Raw genomic sequence first — 26,015 nt, 5'->3', positions numbered from 1 at the left:
GTTCAAAGCCAGTTTGGGCTGTAGACTCAGTACACACACACACAAACATTCTCTCTCTCTCTCTCTCTCTCTCTCTCTCTCTCTCTCTCTCTCTCACACACACACACACACACACACACACAGAACCTCAGTAAAACATCATAAATCTGCCCAGTTTTAAATAATTTTTAATAAAAAATATTTTACTGTATATGTGTGAGTGCTTTGCTTATATATATGTCTTTCACAATATTTTTTTTTTGTAAAAATTATATGTATGAATGCTTTGGCTGTATTTTGCCCGCATGATGTGTATTTGTATCAACTCATGACCTCAAACTCATGGCACCTTTATATATATATAATGTGTGTGTGTGTGTGTGTGTGTGTGTATAACCTACTGAATCCATATGTGTGTGTGTGTAACCTACTGAATCCATATGTGTGTGTGTGTGTGTGTGTAACCTACTGAATCCATTTAGAGTTGCCTGTATGTTTTTAGGGCTGACCACTTGGTATTGGAAAGCCAATTAGGATGTTCATTCCTGAGGAAAGACTGATTCTCCCTCTCTCAGCTTTTCTTGATTGCCTGTAGTTCTTCATTTAGAGATGGGTCTCTGTGAGATTTCCCTCATTTATGTTGGCATGGCAGCTGGCATTGTCATTGTTTGGGCCTTGTTTAGCCATCCCATCTTGTAGAGATTTTATGGGTATAGCTTTCCTGTCATATCTAGAAGACACAGTCACACACATACTTGCTTGTTCTCTGGTTCTTACAATCATCCCACTCCCTCTTCCAAGATGTTCCCTGAGCCTTCGATGTGCCTCCTATATAGTGGATGTATCCACTGGAGCTGGGAACCCCATGGCCATTTGTTCTCTGCATTTTGACTAATTGTGGCTTTCTTTAATGGTCCCTATCTGCAGTAAGGAGAAGCTCCTTTGATGGGTGTGAGAGCTTCCTGGGGGTCTAAGGATGAGAACTTAAATTGCAGTTAGGAATTTATACTGGTTTAGGAAAGCGGCTGTAGTAGGTTCTCTCACTAGCCATGGGTGCAATATCAGGAGCATTCCTAGTTTTGGTGTTATTTGATTGCTCAGGTCTGTTTCAGTGAAATGGAAGCTAACTTATCTTTGTAAAGACTTGTGATAACAAGTTTATAGCCACCCTCTCTAGGGTGTGCAGTTCACTTGGAGTATTTTGCCTCAGGCACTTTGTGTGGCTTGATGTTTTGAGCCTTTCAGATTCTAGATATGAAAGTGGTTTGACATTAATTTATAGCAGGAGAGTTTCCAGAGATCTCTGCCCTGTCACAGCCAGTGAGCCCAGCCACATTACTGAATGTGTCCTGCTGCTGTTCTGTGACTTCATTGTCAGAACATTTCCTGTAACTTGCAAAAATCGGTATTTCTAGTCGTCTCTATTTAAATGTTTTATTCATGACACATTTCTTAACTGTAAAGTATGCATTTAGATATGCGTTGATGCAGATGAAGTTTTTTTTTTCCCCTTTAGCAACAAAGCAGTATTCTAAGCTAATATAATGGTGTTTTTGCCTAATGGAAAGAAAGATTATGTTAAATTTGAAATTTTGCTCCCTAAATTATGGAATTGTGTATTACTGTTTGGCAGGTAAGATTATAAACGGTGCTATGGTGAGAAAATTCTTGTATAAGGACCCGTTTCTCAGAAGAAACTGATTTTCCAGAAGTTTGATGCCCAGCTTGCTTTTTTGCTCTCCTTTGGTGTTTATTTTGAAGCTGGAGCCTCTTAAAGGGACGGGCAAGACCTGTGGCCTCCAGGTGTGAGGGCCTTCTTCTTGGGGATCTTGGTGACATCTTTCTTTCCCCTTTCCCTTATTTTCTGCCACAGTGAGATTTTTCTTCAAAATGTCCTGGTAAAGAACTGCCCCAGAATGATGAGTTTCTGGTCCTCAGTGGTCAGAAGTGCCCGAGGAGTCTTGATAAGGTCTCCCTGGGTGCTGTAGGTGGACAGTGGTTGATTGGACCTGAGTCATATGTTGGAGTCAGACAAGACTCTATAATCATTGTTTTTTAAAGATTTATTTATTTATTATATGTAAGTACACTGTAACTGTCCTCAGACACTCCAGAAGAGGGCGTCAGTTGTTACGGATGGTTGTGAGCCACCATGTGGTTGCTGGGATTTGAACTCCAGACCTTTGGAAGAGCAGTTGGGTGCTCTTACCCACTGAGCCATCTCACCAGCAACTCTATAATCATTTTGTTAATAGAATAACTGACACAAGAGGTTTCTAGTCAGGCAAACTCTATTAATGTGTACCATATCTTGACCTGGTACTTAAAAAAATTTTTTTTAAAGAAACCCTGGTAAAATATAACATAAAAATTGGTGTGCTAACCTTTGAAAAGTGTTTGTTGTGTAGGTCTTCAAAACTTTTATCTTGGAAATGGAAACTCGGTCTCTGCTAACTAAATAGTAACTGCACATTTTTCTCCTCCAGCCCCAGAATTCCATTAGGTCCTTTCTGCACCTCATATAAATAAAACCAGGAGTACATATTAGCAGTTCTATAAGTGGTCTATTTCATTTAAATGTGAAATATGTTCTCAAACAATATTTTCATATAGGAGAATTTCCTTCATTTTCAAGAATGAGTAATAGCCTGTTGTGCGTATGTACCTGTTTTGTTATTGTTCATCTGCTTGTCTGTAGACGGACATTTGGGTTGCTTCCACCCTAAAGCTGTTGTGAATGATGTTTCTATGAACATGAGTACAAATATATGAGACCTATTTTCAACTGTCCTGTGAATTGACAGTCTTATAGATAATCATAATTTAAATAAGCCCAAAACTGTGATCATCTTTTCCCTTGGAAACTATCCTTTATCTTAAATACACACTGATGTTCCTTTGGTGTGTTTTGCCTTGTCCTGCCATGGATACTGGTCACCAGATTTTTACTTGTAGTTCCTAATCATACTGTCAGTTCATGAGTCTGTTTACTCTCAAGATGTTTTTTGAGTAAAGTGTTTCGGAGTCGCATGAGTGGCGATTGCTGTGAGGTGGTTCCGTTTATCCTCTTACTATCTGGAATGAGTATGGATGTGTTCACAGCCTGAGAGGTCCTGTAGAGAAGAAGTTCATTGACTCAGCCATTTTCAAATCTGTCTGGATATGGAACCATCTTTTTAATTAGCACACACTAATCTATTAAGGTTAAAAGGCAGCTTGAGGCGCTCCTTTCTATCTGCCCCTCAGTCGTTGGTTCTTAGTTTGCTTTATTTATTTCTATTGACTGATTATACTGGGAGTGGACCTGTAGCCTCCTGTGAGCATGTGTACCCCTGAACCACATCCCAGCCACCCATCTACACTTCTCCCTTCCCTGTGCTCTCTCTACTGTAATTTGTTGTGCAAACCCGAACTCAGGGATTTTCAGTCTTTTTCCATTTCCCACTCTTTGGCAGTCAGTTGGGGAATAGCATTTGGAAGACAAAGTGAAGACTGTGTGGTTCTGAATCACTCATGGCTCTGCAAGAAGTTTGATCTTGTGTTTCTGACAAACAGTATCAAGTGGAGAGACTTGTGAGGTGGGAAATAGCTTTGACTTATCTTAGTTTACTCATCTGCAAAATGGGGGGAAACAGGAGAATCCACTTTCTAGATTTGTTGTGATTCCTTGTGTTTAAAGCAGTGTCTGATATGTGTGTGTGTGTATGTGCACCCCTCCATACCCCCACCAACATTTCCTCTAATTAATGTTTTTGGTATTCTGAAGGAGGAAAATACAGAAAACAGAACATTTACTTTATTTATTAAGTTTGAATTGTCAAAGACTAGAAAACAAGAAAACCACAAGCAGAAACACTGGAAGGAAGTGAGGCTACACATGCCTGGCTGACTTAGAATCTTTTAATTTTTATTGAGTCTTTAGTATTTACTCCAGAAAGTTTCAGCAGTTGAGAGTGAGAGTTTCAGTCATAGCTACAGGACTTGGGACAAGTTACTATAATATCTTGCCAGCCCCCACTTGCTTATTTGTAGAAGTGGGGCTGGTTATACTTGCTGGGTCTAATTGAAATGGTAAATGAGATAGCATGTACTACCCAGCCTGTTGACAGGCAGGCAGTAAAGGCCTTCCAGGGGACAAGAGGATCCCTGTGTGGTCACCTGCTCAGCTCCAGTGTGTCTTCTTTTGTGAGTAGTAAATCTCCCTTTAATGCTTCCTCCTGTAGCTTGTTGTTTGTGTGTGTGCTTGTGCGTGTGTGTGTGTGCGTGCGTGTGTATGTGTGTGTGTGTGTGTGTGTGTGTGTGTGTGTGTGTGCTTTCTTTAGACTTACCTTATGTGTATGAATGTTTTGCCTGTACCTGGTGTCCATGAAGGTAGAAAGGGTATTGGATCCTCTGGATCTAGAGTTAAGAACGCTTGTGAGCTATGGTGCTACCGTGCTACCATGTAGGTGCTGAGAGCTTAATCCAGGTCCTTCCTCTCTCTGCGAGAGCAGCCAGCGTTCTTAACCACTGAACCGTCTCTCCAACATCTGTTTTGTTTTGTTTTAGTGTGACTATAATTCTTTCTCAGTGTAGCACACTACTACTAATGGGTAAATTTGGGTGGTAACCCCCAGACAACAGCTCTGTTAAAACTCAGGGTTTGGCAACAAATGCCTTCTTTATCTCTTACCCAGAGTTTCACAGAAGGGCTCTTCAGCAGGTTTATGCCCCTCCTGAAGTACTTTGATCCATGATCACTTTCCTAAATGCCGAGCTGGGCTCTTGTTAGATTCCAGAGGATCTCTAGAGGCAGAAATGTACAGAACCATTGCTTTCTTCCTTGCCTAGCTCTTGGAAGTTATGTCTAAGAGCAGCGTTTCCTTGTACAGTAGGATTAGGAGCCATGCCAACTTTCTTAAGAGTTCTTAGGTTTTACCACTCAGAAGTAATTGCTTTTCCAGGACTAGGGATGGAAAGCTTGCTTAGCGCACACGAAGACTTCATGGGCATAGTGGCTCATTCTTAGAATCCTAGAATTTAAGAGATAAAGCAGGAAGATCAATAGTTCTAGTATTATGTGCTGTATAGGAAGTTCAGGGCCAGCCTGGTAATGGCAAATGCCTTTAATCCCAGTGTTTGGGAGGCCAAGGCAGGTGGATCTCTGAGTTTGAGGCCAGCCTGTTCCAACTAGGGAGCTCCAGGCCGAAAAATTGAGGTAAGGAAAGCTTTGAAAATATTCACTGTGTTCACAGATTCCTAAAATATTTGGTTGGTCAAGATGAAACATCGCCATTTTAACTTTTCATTTCTGATCATTTAGTGTGTGTGAGAGGAAAGGGTTTCTAAGGGTGCTGTGGCATTGCCTGTCTAAAGTGCTTCCCTGGACATATGAGATACATTTTTTTTTTTCAGATGTAGATAAAGTTTTAGTAAATTCTTGGCTCCCTTAAGCCCTTAGGGATGAATTATTTTAGGAAAACTTAAGTTTTCTGGATGTTGAGAATTTGTTCTTATAGTAACCATATTTTAAAAACTCTGAGAAAGTTCCAAAGTGCACTCACTTTTCCTTTCTGCTCATGTTTTATCCGTCAGGTTCAGTTATGAACATGGTGATGCTGAGCTCTGTGCTCATGGGGACACAGCATCGCCACAACAAGAAGACCACCCGTGAGTGCTGAGCAGGAAGCGGCAAATACCTCCACACTGCACTTTACTTTTCATGACGCTGAGATTGAAAACCTTCTTATGTAATAGAAATTCTCTCAGAACTGGATGAGTTCTCCATTCACATGCATATGTTCCTGCATACCTGCTCACATATGCAAGTGCATGTGTGGCTGACAACATACATACATGCATCCACACACATACATGTAGGATATTTATTCCACCATGAAGAGCTGTAGCCTAGAATTCTTGGGCTTTCTATAGTTTTTCTGTTAATTCCATGTTTTCTCAGGGCTGGTAGTATGTCCGTGTGTGGGACCAGTTCCCGAGGACTCTCAGGCTTGCTGTGTAGCCCCAGAGAGAAGTACTGATGGTGACATGAGACGCTTGTGACTGTTTGTGTAGTCTCTGAAGCCTTGCCTTGAATATGTATTATCTGTGTGCTCCAAATTGTGTATTGCATGCCAGCCTGTTTTTAAAGGAGTGTTATTGAGTCACCTTGTTTGGGGGAACATGGCCTCATTCTTTCTCTAGACTCAGCTTTTATTGATTTGTGACAGATATACGTCAAAGCTATAGTGCTAGGTGGATTTACAGTACAACTTAGAACCCTGTGGTTTCTGTGGATTCATTTAAAGCCTTTTATAGGAATTATATTTATGACCATGACCTTGTAAATAACAACATCTCCTTTGAGCCCAGATCCTGTTAGTCTTGGTTTAATCTGTGAACCTCTGTGCATTGATATCTCCATTTAAAGAAAAGGGAATCAATGTTTGGATAAATTAAGTTTACCTTGTTTATTTCATAAATGAGTAATTTTTGTCTGACATGAAAACTTACGTCTTTTCGTATGCAAAAACCGTACTATCTGCTAGCATCAAACTGGTGATGTAAGTCTCTGCAGGAAACCTGGCCGTACGGGTGGATGCTTTTCTCCTTGCCTCGAGTTGCACTTCCCAGCTGTGCCTCAAGAATTTCTAGAAGAAGGATGGCAGGTAGATTTCTAGCTGTACAATCTATCTAACACTAAGTTAATTATAACGTTAAGAATGTATTCCCTGGTAATGGGCAAAAGGACACCATAGTGGTGGTGGTACTCTTACATCAGTCAGGGCAGAGCAGAAGGCAGTCCTTTGTTCATCCTAGCTTGATGCCTACGTTGGTGGCCAAAGCTGTTTTATGCCTAGGACTCATCCAATCCAATCCAGGCAGCACAATGCAGTAGGAGGAAAACAGACCTACAGACTGCTGACCCACCCACGGACCTGCCCACAGTAGAACAGGAGGGCCATAGGTAACTACTTGCTGCCTTGACATGCAGCACAGATGGAGGATGTCATTCAGGGGGCCCCCAGCCATGTGGCCAGCCTACAGTGGGTGCCAGCACAGTGTATGAGTATGTGGTGGTCAGGTAGGAGAGAAGGAGAAGTTGAGCATTAGGAAAAGAGATGGAACTGGAGACTCGAGGGTAGAGAGGAGGAGCCTGATGTGAGCCACCAGTCCTGCCACCTGGGGCCATGGTGAAGTCCTAGCCTAAGCTGCTGCTGAGGGCCATGTCAGGGTCATGGCTACATAGCAGCAGGGGTCAGTGTCAATGTCCATGGCTCATAATAGCACTAGAGAACATGGGGATGTCCCTGGTTGGGGCAGCTTTAGGAATCACATGGATGTTCAGGGGCTGTTCATAACTTGCCCTGCCCATCTCTGGATGCAGCATATTGGAGAGCCTGCCCTACCTCTCACTGGCTGCAGCACTCAGAAGAAGGGCTTTGTGCCTCACCCAAAAGCACAGTGAAGCTGGCCCTGGTGGTAGTGGTGGTGGTGGTGGTGGTGGTATGTCTGTATAAGTGCTGACCCCTCCACTCATCTGCCATGGGCTGACATTGGTGCAGAGATGATTGCTCCCCCCCCCACTCCCCCACCTCAGTCAGTCAGGAAAGCCGCCTATAGGGTCATGAGCTTGGAAGACCTAGACCTGCAACCCTGAGGCCCTCACCACTGCAGCACTCAGGAGAGAGGGCCTTGCAACCCTCCTTGGCAGCACAGTAGTGCTGGCCCTGGCCAGGGGGGCACAGGCGATCCAGCCTGAGGATGAGGGTGTGGGTGCACAGGTGATGTCCCCCTACCACCACCTGTGGCAATCAGGAGATCTGGCCCAGGGGTCTAGAGAGCAGGTGAGCTGACCCTGTCCTTTGCTGGTTACAGCACTCAGGAATGTGGACCCTGCACCTCTTCTGGGTAGCACAATCTAACTCTGGTGGAGGCTGGGATAGGTGAGCCCCCCCCCCCCCAGGGTGAGAGTGTGGGAGAGCTGGCTCCACCATGCAACTGTCTGCCATGAGGTGGCATGGGTGCAAGGATGATGCCCTTTCCCTCTTGTCACCTGCAGTAGCCAGGAGATCTGTCCCTGGAGTCATGAGAGTGGAAGACCTAGCCCTGCCCTCTCACTAGCTATAGCACTCAGGAGAGCAAGTACTGCACATTGCGTTGCCTGGGCAACACAGTGGAGCTGGCTCTGATGGCATGGGTGGGCTAGCCTAGAGGGTGTGAGAGCAGGAGAGCTTGGGATAATGGGCCCCCCACACCTTGACTGGGCAGCACGATGGAGCTGGCTATGGAGGCGTGGTGTGGGTGAGCTGGCCTTAAGGGCATATGGACAGGAGAGATGACTCTGCCTCCTGTGGATGGTGGCACTGAATGACTTAGCCGGAGCAGTGCTGGAAAGCTCGCCCTGGTGTGGCTACCTGCTTAGCCACCATCCAGACCCAGATCTACAGATGTGAATTGGCCCGTCCCCAAATCTCTATCATCTGCAAATGGTTGAGATGCGTGAAAGGGCCAGTCCTGCCATTCCAAAGCTGCAGGGTCTCCATCACACGGGGCAGCAGCAGGATAACCAGGAGGAGTCCTGGGAAGGATCCAATGTTGAGATAGTGTCACAGAAGCCAAAGATCTCAAGCCAGACTCATGACTCATACTAATGAATGTGTACAAATGAAGATGTGTGGACAGAGGGATATACTGTGGGACACACTGTGAGATACTGCAGCTTCCACAATGAGGGAGGTGTTTTCTAAGCTGTTGTTATTTGTGTGGGTGCTTTTGTGCATTTTATTTTTGGTGCGAGTCTGCAAGGGCACAGGGTGGATACAAGGGGACAGAGAAACGAGTGGGACTGGGGAGCGTGATGGGAAACTCACGGATAATAAAACGTTAAAAACAGATTGTGTGTGTAGAGGCTTACAGTTCTGTTCTGGGGATTCTAGGAAGCCTATCCTAAGATGGATACTGTTATCTCCCCCCTACCCGTGTCACATCCTATGTGGACATGCAATCCTGAGAAGAGAGATTTCAGGGAACATTTGCTTCCCAGGTTGTACAACACATTTAAATTTATTTTTTGGCAATGAACTCAACATTTAGTTGAAAAACTTACAACTTACAACTTACAGTCTTGTGTTAGTTTTTTTTCCACTGGTAGTGGTTTTGAGCTTTATAGGTGGTTCTGGAAATGGGAAACCAAGGAGATGCATAGCTCTAGTGTCAGAGGAACAGGAAGAGTAAGATCAAGTAGGAACAGCCCCAGCAAATCCAAACCAATTAGCTTTATTCATAATCGATTAAAGATAATCAAGTATGTATCTCAGAGTCCACTAAAGTTGTTCTTGACTTGAAAAAAAGTAATGTCGCCGGGTGTGGTGGCACCCGCCTTTAATCCCAGCACTCGAGAGGCAGAGGCAGGCGGATTTCTGAGTTCGATGCCAGAGTTCCAGGACAACCAGGGCTACACAGAGAAACCCCGTCTCGAAATACCAAAAAAAAAAAAAAAAGTAATGTCTTGTATTTTCATATATCTAATTGAATGTAGAAGAACTGATGACTTCTCGGCTGTGAAACAGCAGTTGTTTAATATATTGTGTAGGCTGGGCGTAGTAGCATGTGCCTGTAATCCCAAACTCAGGAGGCTGATGCAGGAGGACTGTGAGTTGGGATATGTAATGAAACTGACTTAAAACAAATCTATGTACACAAAATTGTACTTCGTGTTTTTTATCAAGGAAAATAATTTAGTGTATACTGAAGTGACCTGCAGATGGACCATCTCATCGAGAGACTACCAGGCTTCCAGTGAATTGTGGCTAGGTCAGTTCGTTTCAACCTGAAGAATCGAACCCAATACTGAAAAAAATATAACGAAGAGCATTTTTCAGGATACTGCTTTTTTTTTTTTTTGCTTGGAGAGGGGGATTGTTCCATGAGTGATTTGGGATTTAGTTACTGCTCTAATGATATTCTACTGATGCCTGTAACACACATTTTATCTTTTTAAAATCAGAGTTGGAGTTAATTGGGAGAATCTTTTATTGTAGAATTAATCACTGGCATTAAGTGACGAAGGGTGACATGTTCAAGAAGTGCAGTAGTAATCCAGGCTCAGGATGAGAGAATCACAAAGGAAACTTTGTTTTGGGCTGGGCCGATGGCTCTGGATAAAGTGCTTGCTGCACATTTGAGGGCCTGAGTCCACATAATGGTGTCATGGGAGTCTGCATATCTGTCATCTCACAGCGCCTGTGGGGAGCTGGGCTGTGGACGCAGGAATACCCCTGGAACCTTGGTATATGTAAATAGGTAGGGAATAAACCTTAAACCCTAAGACCAAGAAGAGTTAAACCATAAACTCTAAAGCAAGCCTGTCTGAAACAAGGTGGAAAGTGAAGGTTGACATCCGAGGTTACCTCTGGCTTCTGCACCTGCACCATGATACATGTGTACCCACATTCACACACAAGTGTGCATACAGGAGCACATCATACACAAGGGCAAATAAAAGATTAAAAACACCTTTGTGATAATAATTGTAGGTTGGCAGAAAGTTGCTAAGGTATAGAGAGAAAGTCTGTTCTAGAATTAAGCTTGAACATAAGCAGAAATCTCTGAAGTTTTAAGGGTATTAGGCTTATTTAAAAACAACAACAACACAACGTAAGACACTCAAGGTGGTGACTGAATCATCCTTTGGAACTAGTTTCTGAAAGGCTACAGGCATAAACGCAATAATGGCTGAAATTCAGATGGTAGACTGCGATGCGATTTGTAGAAGGGATTTTCCTAGAATCCAGAGATGCCACTGGGAGGTTCCTGTGGTGTTTCCCCTTAGTATGGTTTGTCCTTTGGATGCCTGTGAGCCTCTTGTGGGATGTAGGCTCGGTGGTGTCAGAGTGACAGGTGGTGGCCAGGAACCAGCATTGCATTTGATCAGCTCCCCAAAATAGCAAAGGTTACTCAGGCTTCATAAGGCCCCGAGTCCAGCCTGGGATGGGAGTGTCAGCCCCAGACTGACTCCCAGTATGGATGATATGAGCCTATCTAGGGTTCCAATTTAGAATGTGCTGCTCTACATGGTTGTTCATGCCAATTGGGTTTTACCTTGTGAAACTTGCATTTCCTTTATAAAATGTCAAGCATCAGCAATTTCATACAATTTAGCTTTGTCACATTAAGAATTTTTTTTTGTTGTTGTTTTTTTGAGACAGGGTTTCTCTGTATAGCTCTGGCTGTCCTGGAACTCACTTTGTAGACCAGGCTGGCCTCGAACTCAGAAATCTGCCTGCCTCTGCCTCCTGAGTGCTGAGATTAAAGGCATGTGCCACCAACGCCCTGTAGAGTAGCATTTTCTAAGAAACTAGCTATCTACCTCTTCCTCTACCTCTTCATTTAAATAGGAGATGGAGCATTCACATGTGTTAAGTGATTAAGCAACCTAATATCTTTATGGTTCTATGGGCATTTCTCCACTCACTCATTTACTCATTCATTCAAGTACTTATTTTGAGACCCTGTAACCCAGGCTGTCCCAGAACCACCGTCGGTATAGTTCAGGCTGACCTTGAACTTGACTCCCTCCCAAGTGCTGGGATTACAAGTGTAACACCATACTTGACTTTCTCCTTTTCAAAGACCACAGAGCTGCCTCTTACTCCCAGTCTAGTCTCCAAGCTGTGATGTTCCCAGCCTTTTTGTTACGTTCCTTATGTAGTTATACTTTTGAGAAGTCTTGGGGGTCTTGACAGTGACGTGAGGTACCTCATTTGACTGGATGGAAATATGAACCTACATAAAAAAATGTAAGTATTTATGTTTACGCTCATGGAGAAGCCAGAGAAAGACATGGGTATCCTCCTGTATTGCTCTCGGTCTTAGTCCTTTCAGATAGGGTCCTTTGACAGAAAGAACCCTTTCAGTTAGGCTGGTCTAGCTGGCTGTGAGTGTGTTAGCTCTGCCTGTCTCTGTCTCCTAGTGTTGTACTTACATACACAGCCATGTCTGTTTTTGTTTTATTTTTTACATGGTTTCTGGGGATTCAAAGTTATGTTCTTATGTTTGCAGAGCAAGCACTATCTTGTGAGACACCTTCCAGCCCCTATTTTTTTGTTTTATTTTAAATATCTAGCATAGTACATATGCTCCTGTAATTTTTTTGGAAATGTGTTGTTAAGATAGAAACTGATTGAGCCTACTGTTAAAAATGGGTGTTCTTGCCTTGGAAGAGGAAGGTTGCTGCTTTCTCTCTCATTATGTCCTCTATGTGCTTGAATCTTGTCATGTCCAGGATGGAAAGAAGGGAGCTGAAGATGTCTCTCATCAGCCTCTTGCTTGTTGATCTCTTTAGATACTTGTAAAGACCAGGCTTGGTAGGGGCTTGGAGAAATGGAGAGGTGTCCTTGGGTCACTGTTTCTGGGACAGATGTTCTAATATCCAGACACATGGACTGTGTTTAGGTTGTCCCTCAGGGTCCTGCCAGGTTTATTTAAACATCACTTTTACTCTATCCCCAGCTCCCTAACCTCAGCCTCAAAGATAGCTCAGGTATTGTCAGATCTGGAAATGCTGGATAGTCTGACTACCACTCAGCTGAGTTGGAGGGAAAGACAATCTGTGGGGGACTTGACTTAGAATGGTTACAGCCTGTCTTCCTGGTTTTTAATCCTCTGATAGGCAGAGAAAGGAAAAGGTCAGAAATGATCTATGATAAGTCTTTTTAGCAGTCTCCCAGGCTGTTGTTTAGGTTTGGTCATGGGGAACAGGAGACTGGACACCAGTTCATTTTGTGCGTGTGTGGTGGGGACGGGCAGGATGAAGGCTGTCAGGTGCATCTTCTCATTTTCATTGCCAGAGGGGACAGAGTTCACCCCCATGTCAGATGGAGGATGGGGCGAGCAGTGTAACCTATGCCTAGGATTAAGTTACTGTTATAAATGGATCATGAAACTCCTGTTAGCTACTATAGCTAGAGCTGGGAACTCCGGGTTTGTACTAGTGAGCCTTCACTCATCTGCTGACATGACAGTCTACGTTACCCACTTTGAGGAAAGAAAGAAAATAGGATACAGCCTCTGCATTAAGTAGGGTAGTGGTGATGTGTTTGCCACATTTTTGCAGAGACTCAGAGAAGAGAGTGTCCATGTTTTATAGGTAACTCTGGAGACTTGCCCATATTTGTTACAGACTGTTGGAGGACGAACCAGAATTCTTAGTTCCAGTATCTGGGAATATTTTCTGAGAAAACTCAAAAGAACAGATCCTGGGTATCCGTCAGTTGAGGATATGATCCTTGATAGATAGATACATCCTTGACCTGAGCTCCTCTTGTTTTGAAATGAAAATGCCAACCCTTCCCTGCTTGTGGTTTTTCCTTGCTCTTCTGTGGCCTCATTATGATGAGTCACCACAGCCACTGTTTGAAGGATGCCTGCCAGATGTTCCCAATGTGAACACACTCTGCGATTTGCTGCTTGGCTGTTCTCTGTGGCTCCCTGGCAGGCCCTTGCTTCCCTCCTCAAAAAGCAGTGGCACTTTAAGCAGCTTCACACATTGTGCCATTTATTGTGCTGTTTGCCGAGCAAGTTTTGAAGTTGCCAAGCTGGAGGAGATTTGGGAGGGGTTTCTGAGGATCCAGTAACCTCTTCAGAGCTGGTGATCAGGAACAGGGACTGCTTTTGATTCCCCTCTCTTCTCCATGTGATTTTTGCTTTCTAGGATGCCCCTAGCCCCTCCATTCCCTGTATCCATTTCTGGGTTTTGGTCAGCATTTACCTTTCTTCGTTGTGTTTAGGTCATAGTCTATGAGTGTCCTAATTCCAGAGGGCTCTTGTATTTATAATTCTTTAGAGTATATGCATTTCTACTATATTCAGATGATCTCTAGAGGAGAGGAGTGTGGTATGTGCATCCTTTTATTCATATTCATTCCCTCTCCCCCACCCACTCATGTCTTCATGAGATTAGACTCTGGGTTCAAATTCCTGAAGAGAAGCTATGCCTTACACTGACTTGATTGCACTGTTTATAACATTAGTGATTATGGAGAGGTTGGAATGTTTCAGGCCCAGAGCCTACAGTTTGTCTTTAGCCTCCTTAATCAGCATTTATTGCTCATCTCTGTTATATCTGACCCAACATCCTTGTGACTTACCATGTGAAACCTTTTGGGATATATTAACAGATCACAAGCTTCTACCAACCAAGAGTTAATGTCATCGGATAATGTCTGAGGCCTATAGCAGAGCTTTCCCTTTTGGATACAACCAGCCTTCCTGGTGTGCACACCAATGTATTTATTTATAACTTTGTTATCTTTATTTATGACTTTGTTTTGTTACAGTAAAAACTTAATGAAATTATTACCTAGTTGGAATATGTAATTTGGGCTAATCAAAATCTGTGCGCCATGACTTCAAAGTCAACTTTCACTTACAGCATTAATATGAGAGCTGTGTTATTTGTCAGCAGACTGAAATATGCTATGTGGTTCAGCTGGCCTTGAACTCCTGACCCTCTTGTTTCAGCCTCCTGATTATAGGCATGTCCTACCTGCCATGCTCAGCTTTCAGCAGCATCCCCAAGGAAGGAAATAGATTGCACTTCGCAGTGCTAGAAATACACTATTCCCGTTTTATGCTAACTCCATCCTGCGGTGGCATCAGTGACATGAAGGTCCTCAGGGCTAGAGTTAATCCTGCAGGCCTGTGTTCAAGCTCCTGTGAGGGGCCAGCATCATCATACTGCCCATGTTACTGAGGGAGGCTGAGGGGAGGGGAGGGCCTCAGGTAGAGAGGTGGTGTCCCCAGCAGTGTGCATGTCCTCAAAAGTCTCCTCATTTCCCTGGAGCCCTACCCAGAGAATAGTTCATCCTGTTAAGGCAAAGACTGCTCAGGGCTGAGAACTGCTGTGTAAAGAAACAGTTTTCCTGAGCTATAGATTGTTCACATCTGATACCTTGATGGTGACTTTTGTTGCTCTAGATAGCTTCCTGGAATCTAAGAATCCACAAGTTCGAAGCCACACTGAGGAAGGGAGCTCTGTGTTCTGCTACACAGGAAAGGGGATGGGATACATTTTCTAACTGGGAATTTCAAGAAGCTTGACTTCTTTGTATCTGTGTTTGCTTCTTTGTAGGATTGAAGTAACAGTGGTAGCCACTTTATGTGTCACTGGGTAAATGTGTAAAATGTTTGACATGGCTAATAGTGTAGTTTTAATTATTTATTTTTTGTCATATTGTCTTGTGTGTATGCTCATACATGTGCGAGCGCTCACACACACAAACATGCACTCTCACAAACGTGAGTATGCACGAGCACACAATCTGTATATTTTTCCATGGCTGCAGGCTGTATCAGCAATGGCTTTTGACTTTTAGCCAGGATAAAGAGCTTTGAGTTCATGGTGGGTGTGCTAGCTAGTTTTATGTCAACCTCACACAAGGGAGGGTTATCTGAAAGGAGGGACCCTCAATTGAAAAAATGCCTCTGTAAGATTCACCTGTTGGGCATTTCTTAATTAGTGATTGATTCCCAACACATTGTGAGTTTGTGATTCTGGGTTCTAAAAGCAATCAGGCTGAGCAAGCCATGGGGGCAAGCCAGTAAGCAGCACCCCTCCATGGCCTGTGTATCAGCTCCTGTCTCCTGGTTCCTATGCTGCTTGAGTTCCTGCTCTTACTTTATTGCTTTTGATGATGAGCTGTTATATGGAACGGAGTGAAATAAACCTTTTCCTTCCCAAGTTGCTTTTGATCATGGTGTCTCATCATAGTATTAGTAACCCTGACTAAGGTGGACATTTTCTCATATTTCCCTTGCTTTACCCTCCCTGTTACCGTGGGAGAGCAGAGTAGTCAGAAGTCATCAGAGATGCCTTGGAGATTGTTTGATGATGGACAGATGATTTCACCATTGTGTACATTTAAAAAGCAAAGGAGCATTAGTTAATATTGAAAATAGCTGGGCAGCTTGTACTGTCTTTGCATCTTCTGCAAGCCTTCAGAATAAATGCTGGAGGGAAGCTTAGCAAACATGTTGCCTGTTGTAGCAGCACGTCCAGCTTAAGTAGGTTTTGTTAACTGCAAAATGAGTGAATCAAGCTGAACACACTTAGCTATGTAAGTAGCCTTGGATTAAACTGTTTATGAATCTGATTTTATTTTTTATAAAGTGATGTGATGATGTTTACCTCAGAATAGTGTTAGTGTGAGTAGTAGATGAGATGTAAAGAACCTATCACACTTGGGAGGAAGAGGCAGGTGGATCTCTGTGAGTTTGAGGCCAGCCTGGTCTACAGAGATAGTTCTAGGATAGCCAAGGCTACACAGAGAAACCCTGCCTTGAAAGCCAAAAACAAACAAACAAAAAACTTCCCAAAACAACAAAAATATATTAGTGAATAACAATGTGGTTAGTGGTTATATTGCATAATAGAGCTAAGACTGTTGTAAGTGTATTGTCTGGATGTTATTACCCTTCAAAGTCAGTATCCATTTAGGAAGTATTTAGGTTGCTTTTAGCTTGCCTGCCTTCCTGCCTGCCTGCCTTCCTACCTGCCTGCCTCCTTTCTTGCCTTCTTCCTTTCTTTCTTTTTAAGGCAGGAGGAGAGAAAAAGTAGATTCATAGGATTGAGGGTGGAAGGAAAGGGAGAGAAAGGGAGAGAGGGAGAGAAGGAGAGAGAGATAGAGCTTGAGAGTCACATCCCCAGAAGTTGAGTTACCTGATGTGGGAAGTGAACTCAGGTCCTCAGCAAGAGTAGCGCGTGCTCCTAACTACTGAGTCATCTGTCAAGGCCCATGTTTACATCGTCCCCCCCCCCCCATTGTGAACAACACACAATAATACTCAGGCAGCCCAATCTCTGTGTTTTGTGTGTTCTTAGGGTACATTTCTGGGAGTAACAGAAGTGCCTGATTTTAGCCCTTATTTCATTATCAGATTCAGATTGTCTCCAGGTAACCTTTCTCTCTCCCACAGTGGTTCGAATAGGCAGCTGTGGGGTGGGGTCGGGGGTGAGGAGAATGTGGACTTCCTGCCACCTGGTAAGCTAAGAACAAGGGCTCCCTAAGCATTGGCTGAGCTCCCAGAGGTAATGGCCTAGGACATAGCCAGTCAGCCTTGTGCCATATTGGCTGGGTGAGGTGGATTCTTGTTTCTGCTTTGTGGGTGTAGAAGAGGTACGGACTTGGCTGAGTCACACTGAGTTATAGGTCTAGGTGCCTGTTACAGGTATGGGAGCCTCACTGTTGACAAGCAGAAAGGGAATTCAAAGTTTTTTGTTAATTTGTACTTTTATTGCGTGTGCATGATGTGCGTGTGTGTGCACAGTATATACATGGAGATCAGAGGGTAGCTTTCTAGAGTTGGTTCTTCCTTCCACCAGGGGGTCTGGAACTCAACTTGCAGAGGTGCTTTCCCCTAGTGAGCCATCTCAGTAGGCTTGTTTGTTTTGTTCTTGGTTAGGCCCTCTTTCACCAGGAAATGTATTCTTTGAGGCGCTCAAGTGAATGGGGTGGGCAGCTAGTACAAGCCCATTTGGAAATGCCTTTCTCTAGGAATGTTAGTACCTGCAGAGAACCTGCAGATCAGTTGAGTCTGATTCTAGAAACCAAGAGCCTATATCAAACCCAGTGGAACATAGTGTTAGGTCTCAAAGAAACTCAGGACAAATGGGTTAACTGGGTGCCTATTAATATATCAACTCGGACACTGGCCACCAAGACCTCCGCATCCCAAGTACCTTCTACAGAGTTCTGGCTCCTCTCGGTGCTTCTCACCCATACTCTAACCTTTCCAGCCTGCTGAGGTTTGCTTCCCTCCCCCCAGCATTTCCCTCTGTAACCTGGCTATTTTGGCCAATGCTCTCTTGGGTCCTCATCCCCTCTCTTGTCCTTCTCGTTCCTCTTTTTCTTTCGCTGTCCTCCCCCCCCCCCCAATTGTCTGGTCTATTCTGCTGGCCATGTTCAATCTGGACTCTTCCACATGCCTCTGGCTGTTTGTTCCTTCATATCTACACTAAATAGCTTCTCCTCAACCATACTTAGGAGTGGTCATATTGCCATTTTCATTTACATAAAACTTAATGAGCTTCTTGATGAGATTAAGTGTGTATTCAGACATAGATTAGAACTCATACCTACTGAAAATAATCAAGAGATCAATTCAGGGGCCTGTACCAAAAGCAGTTGGGGTGGGCGTACAGGCAGCAAAATTGTGATAATAAGCACTGAACTTGGGCTTGAGTTCTGAGACTATGTTGTGAGTTTAGTTTTGGTTGCAGTATATGAGAGGCTGGTTTGCATGTGTAAGTAATTGCCTATAAGAAAAGTTTGATATTTATCTTGTGATTTTTTTTTTTTTTTTTTTTTTTTTTTAAGGATGCTCTTTAATTTAAATTGACCTAGAAACCTGAAAGATGGATCCGGGGAATCTTTGGTCTCAAAGAATCTTGTTATTTAGCAAATGCTTCTGGTTTTCTGGTTTGTCTCACAAAATGCAAAGTGGATGATTGTGAACGCTCACTCCTTTATTATATATAGTACAGCCTTCAAAACATGCATCTGTTGTTATGTAACTGGCTATTTTCTGGGATAACAGCACAAACCAGCAGATGTGTCTGATTGGCCTGACCTTTGATTGAACATGCTACAAGTATATGATATACTTTCTGGAACAATTTTAAAGGAACAGTACAGGCTAATCTGGAAAATAATAGACACAGCCTCCTTTAGAATCAGTGATTTATTCAGTATTCAGAGACAAACTTAGAATTGTTGAGAATAGCTTTGTTTTGGGGTAAAGAAAAAGGTTGTATGTAGAATATTTTTCCCTATAAAACGTAATTTTGTGGAGGCATATTTAATTTGAAAATTTGAAGTATATATACCTCAGAATGAAATTTGACTGCTTTAGCACCTTGAATCCTTTAGCTCCTCAGAATACAGGCTGAAAAATCCTCATATTACTGCTGTGTGCCTGTGCGAGAGCGTTCTAGTGCCACAAACCTAAGCTTCTCTAAGACATTTTTTTTTTTCCTTTGCTGAACATTTGGGACTCCCTGAGGAGGTAGAAAGAAGGACACTTGAGTAACAGCCTGCTTTTGGTTTTTGCCTTTGCTTATGTTTAGAGCATTGTTGTCTGACCTATTCTAGATACCAAGATGCTGGCTTTAGGGTAAATGGCCTGAGCCTACACTTCTGGTGGTATTCCTTTATCTGACTTTTTTTTTTTTTTTCCATTACTTTTTAGTGCTTCGAAACTTATCCAGGCCTGAACTTTCAGGTTTCTCTGCTTTGACAGGCACCTTATCTGATAAACGAGCTGGATTAATGAATGCAGTGAACTGACTACTGCCTACTCCTCCCTGGTTTAGTTATCACTAGTTTCCCTGGGATAGAATGTGCTTCTCTCAAATGGATAGTTCAGGGGTATTGGGAGCTTTACAGATGAGGTTGTATTCTTAGTAGGCATCCAGTACAGGATGTTGGGTAACTAAGGACCTCATGATGTCTTAGAAGGGCCACATGTACAGAAGGCTGTGGTGTGAAAGGTGGAGAAGGGGCCTGAGGAACATGTGAACAAAGAGTTCTGTGATGGCTCCAAAAGTAGGTTCTTTCTTTCATGTGAGCAGCTAGGAACAGCTTGAGTGGACAAGGGAAGACTTGTAGGGAGGAGTGGAAGATTGATGAAAGGGCACCTCGCCTGAGCCAGGTCATAGGTGGACAAATATCAATGTACCGAGAAGCTGGAGCACAGGGACCAAGCCACTGACAATATCAAGGAGGCAGGAACAAATCAAGCATGCTCAAGGTGATAGGCTGGGTCCAGCACCCAATATGCCTGGGTACCTTTTTGCAGTCTTCTGTTTTCATGTATGAGGCCACTGAAAAGACCTAATTTGTGAGCTCTCTCAAGCGCCTGTGCTTTTGGCTGAGGAAAAATAGTTTTTGTTTTTTTTAAAATTATTAATCAATTTAAAAAATCTGATGTGCTTTCTGTGTGTCTGCCCACCTCTGGAATTTACACACAGGCAAAGTATACTAGAGAAGGCGCCGTTGTGACTACTCTGTCAGGCATTTTTATAGGTGCCTACAGATATGTAGTATGGGCTTGGAGCTAGATCTGGGCTCTCTTTCTCGATTTGGACTATGAGCCTTGGATTTAGGTCTCCTTTAGTCCCCTGCAAAGTAGGAATTAGCGTCTTGCCATGTCATTTTGAGAGTCAGGTGTGTAGCAGTGTGTGCCTCAAGTCAGAATAGGTGCTCAGGTGGTGGTAGTAGGGACTCCTGGATGCCAGGGTAGAGAGCTTTGCATCCCCAGCAGAAGTCTCTTTGAATTTATCGATTGTCTTCTCCTTTACTGTTGAGGTTAGGAAGCCTAATCAGTTGGCAGAACTCATTAGAGTCATTCTGGGATGGATTTTAAAGCCATTCCCAAGCTCAGAGAAACCATGACACAGAGTATATTTTTGTTTGTTTCATTATAACATTATCATTCAAAGTCCCCTGTTGGTACTCGTTCACTCTGGGTGTACAGTCATGTGCTTGGACAAACATGTGGTGACATATACTATATATCCTTATCGTATCCACTGTGATAGTTTTATACAGAGAGTTTACGTTGCTTTCACAGACTTTTGTGCTCTCCTGTCCATCTCCTACCTCCCATGTGTATTTGCTGATGTGGTCTTGGGTGTTGGTTATTGGGCAGGAATACTAGCAGCCTGTAGAGTTCTCTGAGTGTGAGAGATCAACGCTGAGTGTGAGAGATCAACGCTGAGNCAACGCTGAGTGTGAGAGATCAACGCTGAGTGTGAGAGATCAACGCTGAGTGTGAGAGATCAACGCTGAGTGTGAGAGATCAACGCTGAGAGTGAGAGATCAACGCTGAGTGTGAGAGATCAACACTTCTACTTCCTGATCTAAGAAAAGCTGCCTGCCTTTTGCTCGAGTGTACTGACTTTGCAAGAACTTCTTAGTTTCTCACCAAGTGTTCTAAGGTTACTACAAGAAGTTTTCTGGCAGCAATACTCTGGCCTTCTGAGATGGCACAGTGACTGTTCTGCAAAGCCTTGTTATATTGATGAGAGGATCCAGACACTGAAGGCTGAGAGAGCATGCTTACATATCCTGTAGTGTATAGACCATCCCTGTGAATGGAATACTTTCTGTTAGCTTACATGACTGTCAGATGTCTCCTCAAACATTCTTGCAAGGAAAAATTCCTGTTTACATTTTTCAGAGTCTAATTCTATTTTATATAAAGCAATTTTTGCACCATTTTGATTTACTTGAATATTCCAGGAATGTTGACTGTATGTGAGTGAATATACTCTTACACAATTTCATGTTACTTTGCTTGAATGTTTTTGTAAATAATTGTGGTTTTGTCACCAAAAAGGACATGCCAGGATCTGTCTGTTTTATTACTATTATACTCATGGTTATTCTATTGTTGCTGAAAGTGAGAGACTCATTATGCCTTCTAATGTACTCATGACAGAGCAAATAGTTATATATTGGAGTACATATTCTTAATATTTTTTGTTAAATTCTCCTGGATAGCTAGTTTTATTGATTTCTTTGAAATTATATGCCATATGTATTTTGCATAAATTTAATTTTCATTTCAGGGAAGTAAAGGGGAGGGTATTAGAAAATAGAAGCAGGAGTTGAGGGAACATTGGGAATCATTAGTCTAATGTACTGATTGTATTAGTTTAGATCTGGCCAAGTGCTAAGAAGTATGTGGGAAGAGGTTAAGTCATGACCTTTGTGAACTTGACGCTAAACTTATTTGAATGAAGAGTGCTTCTTAGCTGATGGTTTTAAAGGTTTAGAAATAAGGACTACCTGAATGGAGGTGGAGTGCTTACAATCAATGGTTTTGTCACTATACTCCAAGCCAGAGACTCTCCTTTGTAGCAATAGGTTGTCTTGTGGCTGAGCTGAGCTGCTTTGGAGAGAATTGGAGTGCTTGTGTATGGTCTGATAAGTTAAAGTTTGTTATTTCTCCAGTCACCAGTTTTACCTTTCAGATCGCTGCAGTTCTACTCAAGTGACGATCTAGAACTGTTTGCAGTCTTGGTGTAATTAAACACTTTCTTTCTTGGTGATGGTAAGGGTAGAACCCAGTACCTTGCACATACTAGGTGAGTTTTCTATGCTGAACTACACCCCTTGCTAATGAGCTAAAATAACACAAGTGAGTGAGACTAGAATTTAGAGAGTCAAAAAGAAACTTTCCCCACAAGGCTTTAAACTGCTGCAGCTGATCTTGACATGGGAAAGTGTTTAATAAAATGTTGATTATGCTGTGTGCCACTGCAGGCTGCAATTGCTAGGAGTAAGTGGAGCAATAGGTGGGTTGAGGTGGGCCTGAGGGGGAGCATTGTAGTAAAAAAAAAAAAGAGTTGTGGTGTGCCTACCACAAGTGTCCATGCTTCCATTGCCCAAGCAATGTTTTGCATTCCAAATTTACACTTACAGTAGTTGATAGGTATCTTTAATTCTGTACCCAATGGAGGTTTCCTCTCTGCTTGGTCTTTGGCAACAGTAAGATGGGAGGCAGATGGTACTGGAGATGGGAAGTGTGAGTCCACAGTGCCCTTGGCCACACTGCCCAGAAGAGGCAGAGGGAGTTTTCCCAGATTTGATTGATGCTAACTGCCACTTGTGAACGTTTGTCCCTCTCTCCTTAGATATATTCTTTTTTTAAAAAAAAGATTTATTTTATGCATATGAGTACACTGTAGCTGTACTGATGGTTGTAAACTATCATGTGGTTGCTGGGAATTTGAATTCAGGACCTCTGCTCGCTCTGGCCTAAAGATTTATGTATTGTCTTGTTCACCCACAGTTTTCTATAAAAATCACAAGGTAGACCTCATTTGATCCAAGACTGGCAGATTTGTTTTTAAAGCTTGACAAGTAGATTTCTAATTGTGATTTAGTGACTGTGGCTAGAAGGTTCTAGATCTGCTAGGAACTTAGCTACTCACAGTGTTTGACAAGCATGGCTACTGAAAGCCTAACTAGTACTGAGTGTTTAAAGAGTGGAGGGGGGGTGGAGATCTTCCTATCTCTCAGTGTTGTCACTAGTCAGCTGTGAAATTGCTTGTAAATTGAGATGAATAGATAAGTAGCCTCTATGCTTCTGTCAGAGGCTTTGGAAATCTCCCCCATTGTGATTTCTTGTAAACTTGGCTGGATAAACTGACAGGGGATTCCAGCTACTTATGTATAATTAAGGGTAAGGAAATAGTAAATTTCCATATCCCCAGCTACTGTAAGTTGTAGCTGCTAATGAGATACATGGTCAATTCAGCGACAAATACCTTGATCCTGTACATTAGTGGTTCTCAACTTGTAGGTCATGACCCCCAGGGGATTGAAAGGCCCTTTCACAGGAGATGCCAAAGACCATCTGCATTATCATTCATAACAGTAGCAAAATTACAGTAACGAAATAATTTTATGGTTGTGGGGTCACCACAACATGAGGAACTATTCAAAAGTCGTGGGGTCAGGAATGTTGACAGCCACAGCTGTAGAGGAACAGTCTTGTTAGTTGTTCTTGAGTACCTAAGCAGGGAGAATATTTTATGGTAAGGTTTTGTTTTTATGTTGTGTTTTCTTAGAACCAACCAAATGAGGAACCTCATACCACCTTTTGATGCTTAGGGAATTTTTGTGTGTGAAGAGGCTGCTGCCAGCCGTGCCTCTTCAGAAGACTGAAATACCTCAGGGTTTACCTCTGGAGAGAAGGCTTAGAGCAGTGTTCCCTGTACTGGCTGGCTTTGTGTCAACTTGACACAGCTGNANTTATCANAGANANAGGAGCTTCAGTTGGGGAANTGCCNCCATGAGATNCAGNTGNAAGGCATTTTCTCAATTAGTGATCAAGGGGGGAGGGCCCCTTGTGGGTGGTGCCATCCCTGGGCTGGTAGTCTTGGTTCTATAAGAGAGCAGGCTGAGCAAGCCAGGGGAAGCAAGCCAGTAACATCCCTCCATGGCCTCTGCATCAGCTCCTGCTTCCTGACCTGCTTGAGTTCCAGTCCTGCATCCTATGGTCATTAACAGCAATGTGGAAAGTGTAAGCTGAATAAACCCTTTCCTCCCCAACTGTTTCTTGGTCATGATGTTTGTGCAGGAATAGAAATCCTGACTAAGACACTGCCCCTTGCTGCCCGTTCAATCTAATTATGTGATCTTCTTGGCTGTACTGGTTCGTTAGGATGGAGCCAAGGCTTTCTGTTTGAGGGCAGATGTCAAGAATTGCTTTCTTAGGCATGGAAGAGGGGCTGCATCTTTTTCTGTCTGACACCTGTGTACCGTGGTGTTTCTGTCTGGGTCATCTCTCTGTTTAGGCTTCTGTTTTGACTGCTAAGGCTGAGAAAGGTGATCGGAGGGCTGCATTGGATTTGGGCATAGAGCTGTCACTGCACCGTGACTGAACTGACTCTCATTCTTCCTTTTGGAAACAGACAGGATTTACTCCCTAGACTTGTGTGAGATGGGAACAAGGAGTGGTGACTTTTTAAAGTGATGACTTGATCTTTTCCCTACCCCAGTTTGCTCTTCTCTTTTCTCCTAGTTTTTATCTTATTCCCTCCCTCTGCCCTATGTTTGGCGTCTGTGTAGGAAGAGGGTGTGCATGTGTGGAAGTCAAAAGTTATTATCAGGTTCTCTTCTCCAGTCACTTCTTCATCTTATTTTTTGAGAAACAGTCTCTGACTGAACCTAGAACACTGTTTTGGCTAGATTGGCTGGCCTGTGAGCCTTGTGATCTGTCTGTTTCCATATCCTACTTCTAAACTATAGCTGAGCCTGACTTTTTAATGAGGGTACTGGAGATTTAACTCAGGTCCCTGTTCTTGTACAGTGGTCACTTGACCCATTAAGTCATCTCCCCAGCCCTTGATTGTTCTTTTGAGGCAGGCTCTCACATTGTAGGCTAGACTAGCTTTGAATTTATGATGTAGCTGTGCTGCCTTGAGCCTTGTAATTCCTCCACCTCAGCCTTCCAAGTACTGGGATTACAGCGGTGAGGCACCCTACTCACCTGTGTCAGCTTGCTTTAGCTGATTTTTTTCTTAGAAGGAAGCCTCTCCAGCATCCCAGGGTACAAAGGAGATAAGAAAGGGACAAAGAAGTCAATGTGCTTTTGAAAAATTGAACTCCTTAACTTAGTAAAGTAACAAAAGAATGCCAAAAGGTTAGTTAGGTTTTAACCACTCTGCCATAACTTTATTTTCAGATCACAAACCAATTTGGTCAGTAGTGGACAGGTCTCACCATTTACCTGCTGTTTAACCTTGAATCTCCCTGTATAACATCAGTACAGTAGCATCTCCCTAAGGACAGGTTGTTGGGAATCAATTTAGTTAATCGATGTGTAGGTACTGCACAGATATCAAAGAGTCACACAAGCTGGAAGGGTAGCAAATGTATTTTCAGGTGTCTGAAGCCACCTGCTTATGCAGATGTGAAGGAGGCACATTTTATTTGTTTGTTTGTTTGGTTTTTTTTTTTAGTTTTTTTTTTTATTAGATACTTTCTTTATTTACATTTCAAATGTTATCCCCTTTCCTAGTTTCCTCTCTGAAAGTCCCCTATCCTCTCCCCCTGCTCCCCAACCCACCCACTCCAACTTCCTGGCCCTGGCATTCCCCTATACTGGGGCATAGAATCTTCTCAAGACCAAGGGTCTCTCTTCCCACTGATGGCCAATTAGGCCATCCTCTGCTACATATGCAGCTAGAGACACGAGTCTCACCATGTGTTTTCTTTGATTGGTGGTTTAGTCCCAGGGAGCTCTGGGTGTGTGGGGGTACTGGTTAGTTCATATTGTTGTTGGGAGGCACATTTTTAACTTGAGGCCTTATAGTCTGAAGGCAGCTTTCCTTACTGCTGAGTCCTGGGCTGATTTCTTGGAGTATAGCCAGAAACGAGCTATACTTATTAAGAGCTTTGGCACTCTATAAGGTGGGATTCCTGGCAGCAGAAGATGAAATGATAAAGGAGTGCCTCATTGTATTCAGATGTGTGAGTCATATT

General features: G+C 43.2%; 1 protein-coding gene and 1 non-coding gene across 2 annotated transcripts in view; both read left to right on the top strand.

Annotated features, from left to right (window-relative positions):
* Positions 1 to 26,015, top strand: part of Jak1 (Janus kinase 1) — a 114,370-nt gene that overhangs the window by 16,754 nt on the left and 71,601 nt on the right. The window lies entirely within an intron of this gene.
* LOC115064309 lies at positions 6,686 to 6,827 on the top strand. The gene has a single exon (XR_003844151.1). It is a non-coding gene; the product is annotated as a small nucleolar RNA SNORA48 (small nucleolar RNA).

Source organism: Mus pahari, chromosome 6 (assembly GCF_900095145.1).
Source record: "Mus pahari chromosome 6, PAHARI_EIJ_v1.1, whole genome shotgun sequence".
Lineage (NCBI taxonomy): Eukaryota > Metazoa > Chordata > Mammalia > Rodentia > Muridae > Mus > Mus pahari.
The sequence above is the reverse complement of the archived record's forward strand: the minus strand, read 5'-3'. Positions and strand labels throughout refer to the sequence as shown.